Source organism: Rattus rattus, chromosome 8, assembly GCF_011064425.1.
Source record: "Rattus rattus isolate New Zealand chromosome 8, Rrattus_CSIRO_v1, whole genome shotgun sequence".
In the NCBI taxonomy this organism is placed as follows: Eukaryota; Metazoa; Chordata; class Mammalia; order Rodentia; family Muridae; genus Rattus; species Rattus rattus.
Window position 1 is genome coordinate 12,799,804 of NC_046161.1, and position 19,119 is coordinate 12,818,922.

General features: G+C 37.7%; 1 non-coding gene across 1 annotated transcript; it reads left to right on the forward strand.

Annotated features, from left to right (window-relative positions):
- Positions 1-14,719: 14,719 nt before the first annotated feature.
- On the forward strand, positions 14,720-14,782 carry LOC116908340. Its single transcript, XR_004388892.1, has one exon. It is a non-coding gene; the product is annotated as a U7 small nuclear RNA (small nuclear RNA).
- The last annotated feature ends 4,337 nt before the right edge of the window (positions 14,783-19,119 follow it).

Below are 19,119 nucleotides of genomic sequence, written 5' to 3' on the forward strand. Positions count from 1 at the left end.
TGCATCTCAGGTCTCTGGATTATCTAGTACCTGGTTCTTAGTTACCAAACAGTATCAGTACATCTCTCTAGCAAAGTACCTCTGACCTTCTTACTACTGTGTCATTAGTATTCTGTTCAGGAAATGACTTCCTGTGTCAGTGAGTTCAAAACTATTCTCAACCTTCTCTTCTATCAGGTTCAGTGTGCCTGTTTTGTACAAGGCTATAAAATAGATCTATTTACCTTATTCTAACGTAGTTACCCGGATTGCTCAACAACATTTGTTGAAGATGCTATCCCTTTTTTTTCAGCAGCATGTATTTTTGTCTTCTTTGTCAAAAATCAGATATTCATATGTGTGTGGACTTACTTCTAATACTTCATTTCAGTTCTGTTGATCAACATGTCTGTTCATGTGGTAACAATTTGCTGTTTTGTTACAATAGTTCTGTAGCACAATTCGAGATAGTGAGTGGACATAACCTGCAGTTTATCATTTATGAATGCTTTAGCTAGCTATCCTGTGGTTTGGTTTTGTGCCTCCCTTCCCCCTCTCTGTCTCTCTGTCCCTCCCTTCCTTCCTTCCTTCCTTCCTTCCTTCCTTCCTTCCTTCCTTCCTTCCTTCCTTCCTTCCTTCCTTCCTTCCTTCTTCTTTTTCCTTCCTGTGTGTTTTCACAGGATGATGAAATTTTTCTTTTCAAGTTCTGTGAAGAACTGTGTTGAAAATCTGATGAAGTTCATGTTGAGTCTGTAGATTGCTTTTGATAGGATAGGCACTTTTAGTATATTAATCCTGCTTATCATTGAGCATGGGGGAGCTTTCTGTCTTCTGGTATATACTTCAACTTCTTTCTACAGTGTCTTAAAGTTTTATCAGTATTTCACATTTTTGAGACAATTGTGAAAGGTATCATTCCCCCATTTTCTTTCTAAATACATTTCTCTTTTGTATTTAGGAAGGGTACTGGTTTGTGTTAATTTTTTATCTAGCTATGTTGCTGAAAGTGTTTATCAGATACATGAGTTTTCTGGTTGAATTTTCAGGGTCAGTTATTTATACTATCATATAAAGATAATTTGACTTCTTTCCCTCCTATATGTTGTTTGATATGCTTTAGTTGTCTTATTGCTGCAGCTAAGACTTCAAGTACTCCATTGAATAGGTATGGAGAGAGTGTAACCTTATCTTGTTCCTGATTTTAGTGAAATTGGCTTTTAGTTTCACTTTACTTAGGTTGATGTTGGTAAGGACTGCTGTACATTACCTTTATTATGCTGAGGTATTTTTCCTGTATTACCAATCTCTCTAGGACTTTTTTTTTTTTATGAAGGGGACTTTTAAAGGCTGTTCTGCTTCTGCTGATCATGTGGTTTTGCCTTTAATCTGTTTGTATTGTCAATTATATTTCCTGATTTTCTTATTTTGAACCATCCCTAAGTTTTTGGGATGAAGCCTACATTATCATAGTACATGATATTTTTGTTGTGTTTTTAGATTCTATTTATAAATATTTATTGAAAAAATTTCTGTCTATGTTCATACAGGAAATTGGTTTGTACTTTAATATTTTTGTTGGGGCTTTATGTGATTTGGGTATCAGGGTAACTGTTACCTTGTGAAATAAATTGGGCTAGAAGTCAGAGGTCTGTTTTCTTATCTTGGTTTAACTTTGGTAGGTGCTTTAAATCTAGAAGCTTATCCATTTCTTTTAGAATTTCCAATTTGATGGAGAATGGCTTTTTAAAAAATATATCAATATTATCTGGATTTTTTAGGCATTTGTTGTTATGCCCAACTTTTTGTCTCCAATCTTGTTAATTTGAACATTCTCTCTCTGACTTTTTTGTTAGTTTGGATGAAGGTTTGTCTATCTTATTGATTTTCCCCCAAAATACCAATTTTGTGTTTTATTAAATCTATCTATGGTTTTGTTGTTTTTTTCTACTTTATCGATTTTAGCCATGAGTTTGATCATATTTTACAGTCTATTCCTATTGGCTCTTATTTCTTTGTTTTGTTTTAGAGATTTCAAGTGTATGATTAAATTATTAATATAAGATCTAGGTGCTAGTGCTAATAATTTCTCTTTTTAGAACTTACTTTTAGGTCTTTCATGTTTTCATTTTCATGTTCTAAATTTCCCTTTTAAATTTCATGTTCTAATTCCTATTTTTTCCTGCCGTGACCCAGTAATCATTCAGTAGAGAATTGGTCAGTTTACATACATTTGTAGTCTTTCTGTTATTTCTGTTGATGTTAATAGCCTGCTTTAATCCATGGGGGACTGATAGGACAGAGGGTGTTAATTATAGTGGTGTTGTACTGTTAGGAGTAGTTTTGTGTTCTAGTATCTGGTCAGTTTTGGAGAGAGTTCCATGAACTATTGAGAAAAATATATATATTCTTTTGTGTTTGGGTGAAACATTTTATAAATATTTGTATGGTTTATGGCATCAGTTAATGTCAGCATTTTACTGTTTAGTTTTCTTCTGAATGACCTGTCTATTGCCAAGAATAGGGTATTAAGGTCACCTGAGTTTACTCTGTGTGAGGGTCAATATGCTATTTAAACTTTAGTAGTATTTATTTTATGAACTTGGGCACTCTAGAGTTTTGTTTATAAGTATTTAGAATTATGCCATATTCTTTGTGGGTTTATTTTCTTTTTAAGAGTATAATAATCTCCCCTATCTCTTTTGATTATCTTTGATTTCAGGTCTATTTTGTCAGATATTAAAATGACTACAACACCTGGTTTGGCAGGACCCTTTTCTTGAAACATTTTTTTTTCACCCTTTTACTCTAAGATGAGGTCTATCCAGATTTTAACATATGCTTCTTAGATGCAGCAGCAGGATGGAGCCTGTTTTTAAATCCATTCTGTTTGTTGTTTTATTGGTATATTGATTGTCAAAGCTATTTATGAACATTATTTTTTATTCTAACTTTCTTGTTATAGTTTAGCACTTCCCTCATCTTTGATTTGCAGGTCTGATACTATTTGTTTGTTGTATTTTCTTGGGTGTGGTTACCATCTTCAGGTTGAAGTTTTTCATCTAATGCATTCTACAGCTATGGATCTTTAGATAGATACTGCTTGAATTTCGTTTAATCATGGAATGCCTTTCTCCTTCAATTGTGGTTGAAAATTTTGCTGGGTGTAGTAGTCTGGGCTGGCATCTGTGGTCTCTTATAGTTTGAAAAAAATTGTTCAGGCCTTTTGAAAAAACCAAGTGTAACTTTAATAAGTCAGACTTTAAATGCTAACTGCTTTGCCCTCTTTCTTTGTTCTGTGTGTTTCATGTTTTGATTATTATATGCTGTGCGGAATTTCTTTTCTGATCCAGTTTATTTGGTGTTCTATATACTTCTTATTTCTTGATACCACTTTCTTCTTTAGGTCACTGACATTTTCTTCTAAGATTTTATTCTAAATACTTTCTGTATCTTTGGCCTTGGTTTCTTCTCTTCCTCTAATCTTATTAAGTTTCGGCTTTTTCATGCTGTTCCATTGTCCTGACTCCTGTTATGTTAACATGACACAAGCTAGAGTTATTAAAGATGAGGGAATCTCAATTGAGAAAATAACTACAAAATATCAGAATGCAGGCAAGGTTTTAGGGCATATTCGTATTTAGTGTTTGATGACGGAGGGCTTAGCTCATTGTGGATGGAGTCACCCCTGGACTAATGATTCTTGGTTCTATAAGAAAGCAGGCTGACCAAACCATGGAGAGCAAGCCAGTAAGAATCATCCCTCCATGGCCTCTGTGTGAGCTTCTGGTTTTCTGTTCCTGTCGTGAATGAGTTGCTGTCCTCACTGTTTTAGATGAAGAAATGTTATATGGAATTGTGAGTGAAATAAACAATATAAACCATTTCCTCTTCAAGTTGTTTCAGCCATGGTGTTTCATCACAGCAATGGACCACCCTACTTAATATACTCACATTTCCTGGATGTTCTATTTTATTTTATTTTATTTAGATTTAATGCTTTCTTTGATTGAAGTATCTATTTCTTCTAAGTTGTCTTCAATTTCTAAGATTCTTCTGTTTCTAATGTTCTGTTGGTGGAGTGTGTCTCTGAAGCTCCTAAATATTTCATTTCCAGTTTTCTCTGTTTTTATTTTTTTAAATATATTTTCATTTTTCAGTTTGAACTATTTCCTTCCACTGTTTGTGGTTATATTTACAGATTTCATCAATGGACCTATTCGTATCCTCTTTACGGATCTCTGACATATTTATAAAGGCTATTTTGAAGTTTGTCTTGTGATTCAGCAATATTGCATTGTTCATAGCCTAGTCATATAAGGTTGTCGAGATTTAGTGGAGACATATTGGCCTGGCTGTTTTTATGTAGTTTTTATTGTATTTTGTTATTCAGCATTAGTGTATTGCTCCGAATCTACTCTAGAAGGATCACTTAGCTCTAATGGAGAAGTATTTTCCTGGTTGCTTTTTTATTGTGTTTTTATACTGGCATCTAGGTATCTGAGATTGGGTGATTATAATTCTATGTTCTAATGTCTGGTCTTTTCTTTTTGGGTGAGTATTCCATTTACTTGGTTCTGTTGCCATCTCTCATTCTTCAAAGAGTGGAGGGTACAGGATGCCTTGTTGAGAACCCAACCAGGTGTGGCCACTTTGGATTCTGGGTAATGTGTATTTCTATATATTGTGAATTGACATACAGGAATGACCATAGGCTACAAAGGGAAGTGGAATGAATGGGGTCCACAAGAGGGAGGCTAGCAGTGTGTGACACCAGGATCTTCAAAGTCCCAGGAAATAGGACAGAGATGGAGGGGAGACTACAGCAGGTGGTCCGCTACCATAATGGCAATGATTTGATAAATTTGGAGGTTGGTATTGGACAAGAGGAGGAAGAATGAAAATTGCCTACCTGCTTCCCTGGCCAGTATGTCTGGTGGGATCCTAGGGAATGCCTTTGTGATTGGCAACTGAGGCAAAGGGGTGTGTGGAAATGGGTAAGAAAGGTTGTAGGAGAAGATCTGTGCTGGAGACTGGTGCAGAGATGAATGGGAGGTCATATTGTGTGGTCTGTTACAGAGCTGGGGTGAGGGGGGGATTGGATTTGAAGAGGAGAAAGAAAGGCAAAGATTGCCTACCTTCTTCTCTTGCCAGCATGGCTATCGGGTCCCCATGGAATTTTGTAGTAATTGCATAAACACTTTGTACTCCTAACGCAATTCCATTATTGAACAAGTGTATCATTTCACTAATTTTCTGGGAACAATTTTTGGATCAAATACTTCTTGACCACTCTAAACCTTAGAAAACAGCATATCAACACTGAATTTCAGTATTGTCATTTTGACCTTGATATTTAGACTTTAAGATGTAAAAAGTATTTTTTATTCCCCTGATGTAATTTTTATACCAGAGGGTTTCTGCCTCAGTTTGTTAACCTAGACCTAGTCCTAGAAGTTTCTAGCCTCAGTACAAACCTAAGCCTAGAAGGTTTTCAGCCTCGGAGACTTGACTACTGAATAAGCTCACCCTTTCTAGGTCTTTCTTAGCTCCAAGTTCACTTCTTCAATCTGGCTTTTCTCTTAACCTCTGAATTGCTGTGCTTGGCCCCAAGCTAACTCTAGCAATCTTTTCTCGTCTTCTGGCTCATTCTCATTCTTTTGTTCATGTTGTCTTTATCTTTGTCTATCTTGTTCTATCTTCAATCTGTCTCTGTAAAACTCTCCTGGTAAAACTCCCTCTGTCTCGCTCAATGTGGCACTACCCCCTCTCTCTCAACTCTAGTCTATTGTTTTCCCTAAACTCTACTTATTACCCTACAGTATTCTCTTCCTCCAGAACTCTCTCACTTAAGTAGACACCCTTTCCTTTCCCTTCTTCTCAGAGTTGGGCATATCCTATTTGATTCTTGACAGGATCAAATCTTGGTCTGATTTATCATATTTTCTGTCACTACATTAGACATCCCTTTCAATCATAGATTTTTCCTTCTACAAACTAACTTTACCTTTGTTATTTGGGATTAAAGGTGAGTACAAATGGCATGTATTCCAGTCAGATGGATTAAAGGTGTGTGCTAGGGGCCAACCCACACCCTAACTAGAAACAATTTCAAATATCCTGGAATATTGAGATTAATGATAGATCATGGTTCAAAGCTTCACTTTTATCTAGGGAAAGCACTGTCAAACACTATCTGTGTGAAACAATGAAACAAAGTATGACCTACTAAGATATTTTAAAGGATCTTCAACTCTGGTTGAGAATGGCTTCATTTCCACCCAAAATTTTACACTTATTAACCAAAATCAAGTGTTTAGCTTAATGGAGTCCTATCTTCCCCTTGTCTATGAAGAGAGCAGAACTGAATAAAAATGAGTATGTGGATCAGGCAAGCAGCTCTCAGTACAGGATGAGAGTTAAGACTTACCCTTTGTGTGATCATTACACTAGAGCATTCCTAATCAGGGAGGGGCCCATGTCCTCCTTAGCTTACATGCGTCTTTCTGGGCTTCTACTGGACAAGTCCAGTTGTGTCTCACTTCCATCTTCAGTTCCATTTCTGAGAGCAGATGTGGTAAGGGGCTCACGGCAGTGTCTGAAACTTCCCTGCCTGGGAGCTGAGATGATGCCAGCAGCAAACTATGATACAAAATGAAGTTCATGGGTAAAATCCTGCATTAAAAACAGAATAATCCTATGTGTTCAAACATTAGGCTCTTTGCCATCTGTGGCTGCCTCCAGCCCCAAGCTGGTAAAGCCAGGCTGGCTGAATGCATTCACTTGGCTTCACTCCCTGGCTGTTTTTCTCTTGTCATAACCATATAGTCTCATTTAAAACTGAAGGAAAGGGGACGTCCTGAGACACCGGAAAATTTGCTTCAGGACCAATAAGACTGGAGGAGATTTGTAAAAATTTTCCTTGCTCTAGGAACGCATACTTTGTTTTCTCTCTCAGAACTTATTGGCAGTCTGGGCCATTTCAACTAATCAATAAATAAAGCCCAGTTAAGCCACATTTATTTCTAGAAGCAAATAGCAATCAGTGCATCAGTGTGTGAGCATAGGCTGTGTCCATCAGCTGAATCAGTAAACGGTAAAGGCCACTTCTATAAGAATTGAGTCTGTGGAGAAGCCATGCTTCAAAATCAAGCCTGCAGATAGTCCTACAGACGGGACGCCATGTATAATCACCCAAAGTCTAAGTTCCACCCTGTGTCGTGAGTTAAAATACACAAGAAACTGCTTCTCTGCTTTATTGTCTTTTTTCTGAGACGTCGTTGTCTTCAGTGTTTATGTCCTAATGATTTTAAAACTGTTAATAAGTTTAAGAATCATTTTCTTATTGTTTATTCCAGGCATTTTTATGTGCCTTAATTTACATTTATACTGAATAAAAAGGCGTTCAAGTTTATAGTCATGACTAGTGCTTCATTTATTAGTTAATTTCAAGTTTATTAAAATAGTTTGTTTCTTTATCCTCTCAGGTACACTGTTATCTCCTTAAAGATACAGAACAAACATCATTGAACTTGCCACCATCATCAACTTTGCTTCATAGACACTCAGTAAATTTTTATTGATTGAATGATTGAACTGTTGGAGTTAAAGATGGATTTGTATTCTAGGTAGTTTTGTCACTTTTTAATTTTAAATTTTATTTTTCTTGGATATTTTATGTATTTGCATCTCAAATGTCATCCCCTTTCCCACCTCACCCATACCACTTCCCTGTCCCCCTGCCTCTAAGAGGATGCTGCCACTCCCACCCACCCACTCCCACCTCAATGCCTTGGCATTCTCCTACATTAAGGAAACACACCTTCACAGGACCAAGGCCTTTTCCTCCTATTGATGCTGGGCAATTCCATCCTCTGCTACAAATGTGGCTGGAGTCATGGGTCCCTACAGGTGTACTCATTTGTTGGTAGTTTATTCCCTGGCAGCTCTGGTGGGGTCTGGTTGGTTGATATTGTTGTCCTTCCCACGGTGTTGCAAACCCCTTCAGCTCCTTCAGTCTTTTCTCTAACTCCTCCATTGGGTTCCCCTTGTTCAGTCCAATGATTAGCTTTAAGCAACCTCATGTGTATCAGTAGAGCTCCAACAGAGTCTCTCAGGAGACACCCATATCTAGCTCCTGTCAGCAAGCACTTGTTGGCATCAGCAATAGTGACTGAGTTTGGTGGCTGCATATGGGATGGATCCCCAGGTGTATAGTCTCTGGATGACCCTTCAGTCCCTGCTCCTCTCTTTGCCCCTGTATTTTCTCCCATGAGTATTTTGTTCTCCCTTCTAAGAAGGAATGAAGCATCCACATTTTGGTCTTCCTTCTGCTTGAGCTTCATATGATCTGTGAATTTTTTCTTAGGTATTCCAAGATTTCTAGGTAGTTTCTATATGGTTCTATATAATTATCCCCTGAAGCTAATGTTACCTGAGTTTTGTTTTCATGAAATGAAATCAAGGGACCCTGTGAGGGAAAATGCTCCTGACCTTGGACAAGATATTGTATATCTTTTCTTCTGAAACATGAGGAAAGTTAATTTGTAAATGATACCCTGTGTCTAATCTTCTGGATAGTTGTCTCTGGAAAGAGAACATTTCCTGGATCACTGATACAGTGCCTCATTTTTGTTGTTGTTGTTGTTGTAATGGATCTATGAAATACAAGACCTCTTAAGCTATAAACACAACTCATTCTTTATATGAATGCCAAAATCCTCTGCCTCCTCCTCGTCATCATCAAATGCATTGCTCTTCACAGATGAGCTTGGATACAGCAGCTACATAACCAGAAAGTACAGCTGGAAATCAGGATTTAAATAAAGAAAGATTTCCTTAGAAGTTGCTCTTTATCAGTGCAGAGTTGGATGTAGAGTTACTCAAAATTCACCTTTCTGTAGATTGCACATCTCTGTCTCACGAGTTTGGGAAGAAATGTGTCTGCTGTTCACTGAAGCATGGTTTCTGGGATTTTAATAAACCCATGTGAAAAAATACAATTTTTTGCTTTGGAAAACTAAGAGTAGTGTGTGAGATTTGGGGACTTTTGAAATTAGTACCACAAGCTACACAGACTGAACAATGATGTTTAGATGATCTCACAGCTTTGGCTAATGTAGTTCTAAACCAAATGATCAAGTTAACTATTCCTACAAGCATTGAAGGAAGAAAGCTGTAGGCTTTCTTTCTGGATTTACAAATGTGTTGACTTTTTCACTTTTTCTCTTCTTTCCTTTCCTTTTCTCACTTATATGGCTATTTCTAAATTCTCCTTTAATTGTAATTATAACCAAAGCATTTTTTTTATTTTCCTCTCCCCAATCCCTTTCAGAGACCCCTCCCTGATTCATGTCATCTTTTTCTCACTACAGACTTGTATTTATTTATTTGTTTGTTTGTTTATTTTGGTTTGGAAAGTGTACTCTGAAAGATTGTTATTGATATGATCATATATATATATATATATATATATATATATATATATATATAGAGAGAGAGAGAGAGAGAGAGAGAGAGAGATAATACCCTCCCCACCCACACACACACATACACACACAGTTGATGCACCGGCAGAGTCTGATGCTTAGGACTGTAGAATGCATACATCAAGGATATGGAAGATACCTTCTCTCAGTGCCACAGAAGTCCATGCCTAGTGAATCTTTCATTTATGAGTTTCTGAAATAATAAAATCTGTTTGGAATATGCTTTAAATTTAATGCATACATTCTAAAATATAAATAAATGAAAACAACTTTTTCCTACTTTATGTTATCATGAAACTGAATTTTTAAATTAATGTGCTACTTTAGGACAATCAAAGCCGTAAGCATTGAAAGTGACACTGACCAAAAAGTTGATTATAGGTACTGAAGGTATTTGTGGGAGATAGGGATGCCCTGACACTGCTGTCCTTGGGTTTGAATTAAGCCTCATGTCAGTTTGATTGATAGACCTTGTGGATCAAAGTACCTGAGACTAAAGGCAACCTGTTATTGTGACTGCGCTTAACTCCGGGCCAAAGTAACAACGAACAAGAGAGTGGGTAACTATTTTACAGCTGTCCTGGAACCTGGCCAACAGGTAGGTAGCAGATTTGTCTGGAATAGGAGAGTCTACATTCCCAGGGAAGCCCTACAGGGAGAACAGGGCAGGGTGCCACTTCCCTCTGAGCCCTGCCCTTCAGGGAGTCCTGTAATCCCAAGTCTCTACTTGTTCCTCCTTTCTGCAAGGAGCAAACCCTCAGCTTCATTCTTTGACTTCCACCACTATATTGTTGTCTTCCACCAAGATTCATGTGATACATTATTAAGACAAATCCCTCTTGATATAGGTCAGGTTCAACTGCCTCACAGATTTTAGTAAAAAAATAAATGCTTTTTTTTTCTGAGTAGATTTCATTAGTGTGGGAATTTCCCACGGACTTAGTGTCTTATCTGTATGTACTGGCACTGTACGGTCTTTTAACTACTACAACTAGCAATAGCCCTTTCATCTTTGAGAAAAACTCATTTTACATATGTGAAACAACTGCTCTGAAAAAGGATCGTTCCTGGTAGAAACTGCCAGCCTTCTCCAACAATCACATCTTTTATTTCTCAATTTTCTCCCTCACAGTGAGGTTAGAAATAGTCTGATTACATAGAATTCTATCTTTACAATGTAGCTCAATGATTTATTTTTCATCTTCTATTTGTTTGTTTGTTTTTATGTTAATTCACTCTTAATTCCAGATCAGAGCCCCCCCCTTTCCCTCCCACTCCCAGTCTTATAAACCCTCGTACCATTTCCCTCTTTCCCCTTATTCTCAGAAAAGGAGCCTTTGGGTACCATCTACCCTGGAATCTAGTCCTAGCAGGTCTAGTCACATCCTCTTCTACTGAGGCTCAAGTAGGCAGTCCCAGTATTGAGGAAGGGGATCCAGTGCTAGGGAACAGAAACCTAGACAACTCTTGTTCCTCTTGTCAGGGGAACCCCATGAACATCAAACTGCATGTTTGTTACAAATGTGTGACCATCCATAGTCCCACATTAATTGACTCTGTGGGTCTTCTTGTGGTTACATGACCCCTCCAATGTGCTCACTTCTGTTCTCCACTTTTCTCTAAGATTCCCCAGCCTTTGCCTGATATTTGACTGTGGGTTTTTGCATCTGCCTCCATCCACTGCTAGATGAAGCCTCTTAGAAGGCAGTTATGCTGTTTCTGTCTGCAAGTACAGCAGAGTATCAATTATAGTGTCTGGGGTTGGCTCTTTTACATGGAATGGCTCTCAAATTGGGACAGTCATTGGTTGCTTGTTCCCTCTGTTTTTGCTCTATCTTTATTCCTGTACATCTTGTAGGCAACACAAATTTTGGGTTGAAGGTTTTGTGGGTACATTGCTGCCCCCTTCCTCTTCTGCAAATACTGCACGGCTACAGAAGGTAAGCCATATCTGAAATTATTTACAATTTAAAGCTTTAATTCTGAATTTTGAAAAGGAAAAACCCAATTGTAGCCTGGCTGACGGGGTCATGGTGATATCTGATAGCTGATCAGTGGAATAATTCAGAACAAGTCTTGCCCTATAGTAATGGCTCAACTCAATGTCCTTGATTTTAAAGACAAATCAGATTTAAGGCTTGAGAGTTTGGCCCTTCATCCTCTACCTGGGGAACATTTCACACAGCTTTAGCTAGGGATTTGGGTTTCTTTTCTTAATCTCCAAAGTTTTAAATTGGGTATGATGCTGTAAGCTGATTAGAATTCTTACATCTTAGCAGTACACTCAGCAGAGGGACATGTGTGACACTTTAATCATGTGGATTGATGTGTCTTAGACTTTTACAAACAGGCAATATTTTATTTCTGCAGTGTGTTTATTTCTCCTTTTCAATTTATTAGAGAATTCTTTTTTGCATTTAACACATTTTATTTATTGACTCTGTATTTACTGTTAGTAATGGAACAGAAACAGCAAAATAGTTATATATATATGAGCAACAATTTATGTATTTTTAAAATTAGATATATATTTTTCTTTTATTTAAAGTAGATAATTTTCCATAAACATATCCCTACTACCATTTTCTCTTCATCTAACCTGGTTCCTCCTTACTACCCTACTCTCTGGATTCATTACATTTTACTTTGTCATTAGAAATCAGGATTCTAAGAGATAACAACTAAACATAAAATAAAATATAACAAGAAAAAATAAATACTATCACACTGAGACTGGATAATGCAACCCAACAGAAGGAAAAGAATACTAAGAGCAGACAAAATAATCAAAGACCCACTCATTCACACACTCAGGAATCCTATAAAAATACTGAGCTGAAAAGTATATATACAAAGGGGACCTTGTGAAATTCCATGTTGGTCTTTTGGTTGCTACCTCATTTTTCTCTGAGTTCTTATGAGCCTTGCTCAAGTGACTCAGAGGGTCTCTTTCTTCTGGTGTCCTCCATGCTGTCTGGCTTTTACACTCTTTCTGCCCCGTCTTCCACAGGGTTCCCAGAGGTATGAGGGGAGGGATTTGATAAAGACCCTGCAAGTAGAGCTGTGCATTCCAAGGACATTCTCTCTCTCTCTGTCTCTCTCTCTGTCTCTCTCTCTGTCTCTCTCTCTGTCTCTCTCTCTGTCTCTGTCTCTGTCTCTCTCTCTCTCTCTCTCTTTCTCTCTCTCTCTGTGTGTGTGTGTGTGTGTGTGTGTGTGTGTAAATAGTCTCACAAGAATCATGGAGTTGGCTTGTTCTAACTGCTTTGAGAGTCACTGGTTTTTCGGGTTAAAGTCCAAGCCTCATAGGGCAAAATGTGCCTTCTAGTTCTTGAGAGACCAATGAGCTCTCAAGCCGTGAAGCATTCAGGCCATTTTGTGTTTCTCTGTATGTTACCTTAGTAATTAAGGAAGCATGAAGCTTGACAGGACAATTGGTTTTAGACATTCATCTTTGTATAGCCTGTGTAACTTGTAAACATCATAGTACCCTGGCAACTATAACTATTGATTCTGGCACTTACCATTATATTTGTTCCTGATAAAGTCATAAAAAAACTGGTTGCTCTCAATCAAATTGTCACAGTCTCATTTGCTTGTCTTCCCCCCCGCCCAACCTAGTCTGATTTAGTTTCATGTGGCCATATCAGGTGACCTGGTCCTGGTCACTAAGTGCAGATATTTATAATGTCTAGCTGTGGGTCTCTCTATGTGTTCCTAACTGCTATAGGAGGGAACTTCTCTTCGGATAACTGATGAGGATAGCAGAATATTTTTAGGAATCTTAATTTTTATACTTTTATTTTTTAGACCAGCAGTGTTTAGTTTTATCCTAGGTCTCTGGACTGTCTAGTCTCTGGTTCTTGGTTCCCTAAACAGTGTCAAATGTTCTGGTTCTGTCTTGTGGAGTGGATCTTAAGTCAAGTAAGACATTGGTTGGCTACTTTCAAAAGTCTTGTGCAGGCAAGACAGAGTGTAAGTAAAAGGTTTTGTGGCTGAATTGGTGTTTGTGTTCCTCTTTTGATAGCCTAGTACCTTTCCACACTAAAGACAGTAGAATGTAAGAATGAAGGCTCCTAGTAGGCACCATCTCTATTTCCAAATGTTAAGTGAGTTTTGAGCTGTGTGGGTGCTGTCTTCAACAATGGGTCTCCATCGTCAGTGTACAGATAGCAACCTATTATCTTTCCAACAGGCTAGGTTATTTGGGGGATTTCTATGGGACGCTCTTGGCCAACAAGTTAACTGAATACAACCCAGTCACAGTATTGAAAGCCTTGCTTAGTGAGAGATAACCTGCCACCCGCATGATCATGGAAAGAATGGAGTGAGATGATTTCTGACCTTGAAACATAGCCAGAAGGGCATGGGCCTCTGTGTGTTGACAATTGCTGGATGAGATGTTTGTTTGTGTAAAATTTCTTTAGGGAAATATTCTTCCTGTCAAGGTTATCGTGGAATGTCCTCTGTGTCAAGGTTAATATCTCCATGATAATTATAGGCAGCACAAGTTCAGGAGGCTAGGGTCTTGACAAAAATGTCTATGTTCTTGACAAAAATCATAAGCACTCTGACCTTCAGGACAGTCCTTATGGTTGTAGGAAAGAACTCTGAAAACATGAGTTCAAAAATACATAATTTCTCAACTAGGTAAATATAATCATGCAATGTGAATTATATGAGGGGTTTCACAGATTCAGACCTCCAAAAAGTAAAAAATCAAAAGCATGGACAGCTGCATTATGACCCAGCTTGTCAGAAAGATATTACAGAAGGAGATAAGGAGAGTTGGGGTGTTGTGACTCTCCAGCAAGATGTCTCCTGGCTAATTTAATCTTTGTTGTTACAAAAACAGACAGATCTCTGAATTCATTTGCATTGTTCTAGGTGGCCGGAGAAAGAGGGGGGGGGGAGGGAGGGAGGAGGAGGAGAGAGAGAGAGAGAGAGAGAGAGAGAGAGAGAGAGAGAGAGAGAGAGAGAGAGAGAGAGAGAGAGAAACTGGCTATTAAGATTCAAGGGACTAAGATTCTGGAATGCTGACTCTTGGGTCTGAATTGATATGTAAATAAAAGATTGGGCTTTTGGTCTGTATGAATTAGCTAGCAGACAGCCATATTTCTGTTTTGGAATGTTTTTCTAGAAAGAGCTGAGCTGCCTGGATATCTCTAGAGAGCAAACATGGTTCTTTTAGAATTTTTTCTAACAGGATTTCTGATTAGTGTTGGAAAATCCATGGAGAGTGAACATAACTCTTTTAGAAATTTTCATAGCTCTTTTAAAATTTTTCTAACAGGAATTCTGACCTTGGCCAGAAATCCCAAGAATTACTTAGAGAGCTAATACAGCTTTTTTACATTTATTTTTTCTAGCAGCTACCCAGAGAGTACTGCAGAGTGAACACAGTGTTTTTAGACTTTTTTTTCTAGAAAATCCAAGAGTTTTAGTAGCAACTTTTCTGACTTTGGTCAGAAAAACCCATGAGCTATTCAGAGAGCTTTTTGAATTTTTCTAACATGAGAGAGCTATCTCAAGCAGGGAGCTGTCTTGAGCAGAGAGCTGTCTGTAGCAGAAAGCTATCTTGAGCAGACTTCAGAGCCAAGTGCTGCCCATGGAGAGCTGTCTAGCGAGCCATCCCAAGCAGACTACCAGGCTGACAGCTTGCACCCCATAATTTCTTTTGCTGCTCCCAAATACCCTTTCCTCAGAACCCCTCCAAGCTGAGGCTGGTCCTTATCAATTACTGGATGGGTCTTTGTCTCCTCAATTATTAGGGGACCTCAGTTTGATCACCTTCCTACATTTTAGGAAGTTTTCACTGTGCTAGGCTTCTATAACATCCCTCTAATTCCCTCAAATTCTGTGTATCTCTCACAGAATTTCCTCCCTCAGCTCCACATCACCTATTCCTTCTCACCTGGTACTTTCATTTCCACCTTCACCCCATCACACCCCTAAAATCTATTTTATTTTATCCTTTCAAGGAGGTCAATGTGTTACATACCCTCTCCTCTGCAGTTTCTTCCTTTATACGTAACCTCTCTGGGTGTGTCAGCATTCCTGATGACTGGCTTTAAGTTTTGGATGAAGGCAAAAACCAGAAGTTTCCTGTCCCTGACCACTCCTAGGTTCCTGTGGCCAGAGGGCACGGAGGGCTCTAGGAGGGTTCCTCTTGGGTCAGGTATGTGAGCAGTAGTAATTGTCTCCTCTGAACTCTGCACTTCTGAGAGTCCAGCTCTCTCACCCATGGGATCTAGGTACAGATAGCTATAGGAACCAGGTCAGTTTCAGATGCCAAATTGATCCATTCTTATCTCCTTGTACAAAGCTCAAGGTCAACTGGATCAAGGACCTCCACATAAAACAAGCTACACTGAATCTAATAGAAGAGAAAATGGGAAAGAGCCTCAAACACATGGGCATAGAGCAAAGCTTGCCGAATAGCATACCAATGGCCTATGCTCTAAGATCAACAATCAACAAAATGCGATCTCATAAAATTGAAAAGCTTCTGTAAGGCAAAGGAAATTGTCAATAGGAAAACATTGCAATCCACAGATTGAGAAAACATGTTTACCAACCTTACATCTGATAGAGGGTTTGTATGGAAAATATACACAGAACTTGAGAAGTTAGACTCCAGAGAAGCAAATAACCTTTTTAGAAATGGGGTACAGAGCTAAAGAGCGAATTCTAAACTGAGAACCAATTTTTTAATTGTACCATTATTTTCTGGGTTTTCTAGGTGTTTGTTTTCCTGTTCCTCTTTTCATTTCTGATTTAATATTTTGAATATTTCTTCTTTGCTTTTTATTTTTGATAAAATTTTTCTAAGTTGTTGATTTTCTAAAGTAACCAATCCTTTTTTTTCATTGATTGCTTATATTAATCTCTTTTCTCTCTCTTTTTCATTTCAATCTGGATTTTGATTATTCCTTGTAGTCTACTCCTCTTGGTTTTGCTGATGTTTTTTCTTTTTCTAGAACTTTAAGGTACGATGTTAAGTTACTTTTATGAAATCTCTCCTGTTTTTTTAATGTAGGCACTTAGTGCTATGAGCTTTTACCTTAGAACCACTTTCATTTTGTCCTATAAGTTTAGATATGTTGTGTATTAATATCCATACTATTCTAGATGTTTTTTTATTTCTCTCTTTATGTCTTGACTAATTTTTCATTTAGTAGAGTCAGTTTCTATGAATTTGTGATGCTTTCTTTGTCAGTATTGAGCTTTAATTCATGGTTGTCTGGTAGAATCAAAGGATTAATTTCAATGTTTTTATTTGTTGAAACTTGCTTTGCATCCCAGTATGTGATCAGTTTTGGAGAAGATATATTCTTTGTGTTTGGATGAACTGTTCTGTAAATATCTGTTATATCCATTTGTTTTATTGTTTCTGTTAGCTCCTGCATTTCTCTGCTGAGTTTTCATCTGGATTATCTGTCCTTTGATTAGAGTGGGGCTTTAAAATTTCCTACTTTCATCGTTTGAGTGTCAATATGTGAATTAAATTTTCTTTTGTAGTGTTTTAGAACTTGGGTGTCCCATTGTTTGGGGGATTAGATATCATGAAAATACCATAGTGATTGACTTTTTGCTTGATGAGTGTTTTGTGCCTTTTCCTATCCTTTTGACCACTTTTAGGTTGCAATCTATTTTATTAAATTTTACAATGGTTGTACCAGCTTGGTCCTTATTTGCTTGGAATATTTTTCCACCCTTTATCTTGAGGGAGAATTTATCCTGTATGTTGAGGTTTGTTTCTTGGATGCAGGAGAAAGGTGACTCTAATTTTCACATCCATTTTGTTAGTCTGCTTGAGTTTGTTTGTTTTGTTTTGTTCTGTGCTTTTTGTTTTGTTTGTTTTTTAACTGGAAATTGAGAGCATTGACATGGAAAAATATCAATGACCAGTAACTACTGATTCCTGTCATTCTGTTGTTATTGATGGCATATATGAATGTGAGTATGCATATGCATTGTTTCTCTTATTTTGATTTTCTGGTCTGAAATTATTATATCCTGTGCTTTTGTTGGTTTCCTTAACCTCCTTAGTTTGGAATTTTTCTTCTACCATCTTCTAGGAGTAGATTTCTAGATAAGAATTATATTAATTTGGCCGTATCATAGAATATCTTATTTCTATATTTATAGGGATTGAAACTATTTCTGATGTAGTAGACTTTAGTGTCTGAAGCAGAGGGTTGCTTTTGACATACACTAAGTCAGAAAGTAAAAACAAAAAGGAGTATAAGAGAGGAAGATCCGTGGGATCCACAGGAGATGAAGGCAGAGGTTAGGAAAGCCTGCAATAGGTATTCTGTTGCAGAACTGGGGATGAGACTGAGGGATTGGATCTGGAGGGAGGGAGGGAGAGAGAGGGAGGAGGGGAAGGAGGGAGGGGGGAGGGAGAGAGAGAGAGAGAGAGAGAGAGAGAGAGAGAGAGAGAGAGAGAGAGAGATGGATGGCAGTCTACCTTTTTGATTTCCTGTCAGTGGGTTAACAGGGAATGCCTGTTGTATTTGGGAGAGTTTTCCTGTTCTACTCAGCTGATGTATTCACACTGATTGCTTTCTGGTGTTGGTAGCTTGGACACAGGGGTGACCTGGAGAATGGAAGATTGGAGGAGAAGATCATTGTGTTCCACTGGGGATGAGATCAAAGAGGAAAGTAAAACATCTTTGTGGCAGATATTTTGCCACAAAGTTGGGAATGAGACAGGAGTATTGGTACTAGAGGAATAGAAGGAAAGATGAAGCTTTACTATTGCCTAATATTTTGAATACAATAATTGGTGCACGGGATCATATCTGTTTCTTGCATAGTCATAGCACCACCTTGCTATTTTTAATATATTACCCCTAGAAGTGTTTTAATTTCCAATGTCTCAGGTGCCGTGTTCAGGCAGTGTGTATTTGAAAGGCAATCACTATGTGAGATATATTTCTGAATAAGCCCATTCTTCCTTTACTTGACAGTTACTTGTAAACATTCTGGTAAACCCAGAGCCATGCACAAGCCCTTGGGTCTCATGAATCATTAGAGTGAATCATCATAACTTTTTTTTCTATCAGGAGTTTGTATAATTCTAAACTATGGAGGTAAAATACCTATCATACTCAATTGTCTCCACAGCCACTTCTTACAAAAAATAAGTCAATTTAAGAAATGCCACAGCTAAGCACTTGACTCTTAGAAGCAAGTAATCTTTTCCAAAGGCCAAATTGAGTTTTATTTATAGGGTATAATATTAAACCTTGAAGTAGAAATTCTAGATATCCAGGTCACTGGTGATATGCTTCCAGTTCTCAAATAATTGAAGAAATCTTACATGTGTTTATGGTAATGTCAATTGCCTGTGAATCACAGCACACAAGAATATAATACTGAATGCTTCAAAATTGTTTTAGCACAACCTCTGTATAATTTACAGTGTTTCTGTGATGTGGTCCAGTGCCTTAAGTCATAGGAAATGTTTTTCTTAAAAATAAATAAAATCTTCCTAGTATATGAGAAGGCTTTTTATTTCCATGCAATAATTTTATAGCCTGTCTCTTTCATGAATGTGTTTCTCAGCTTTAAGAGTTTTTATGGTGGAAACTCTAGAGTCTTATATGTCTGAAAAATCATATATCAACAATTAGAGTTACTTTTATTGTTG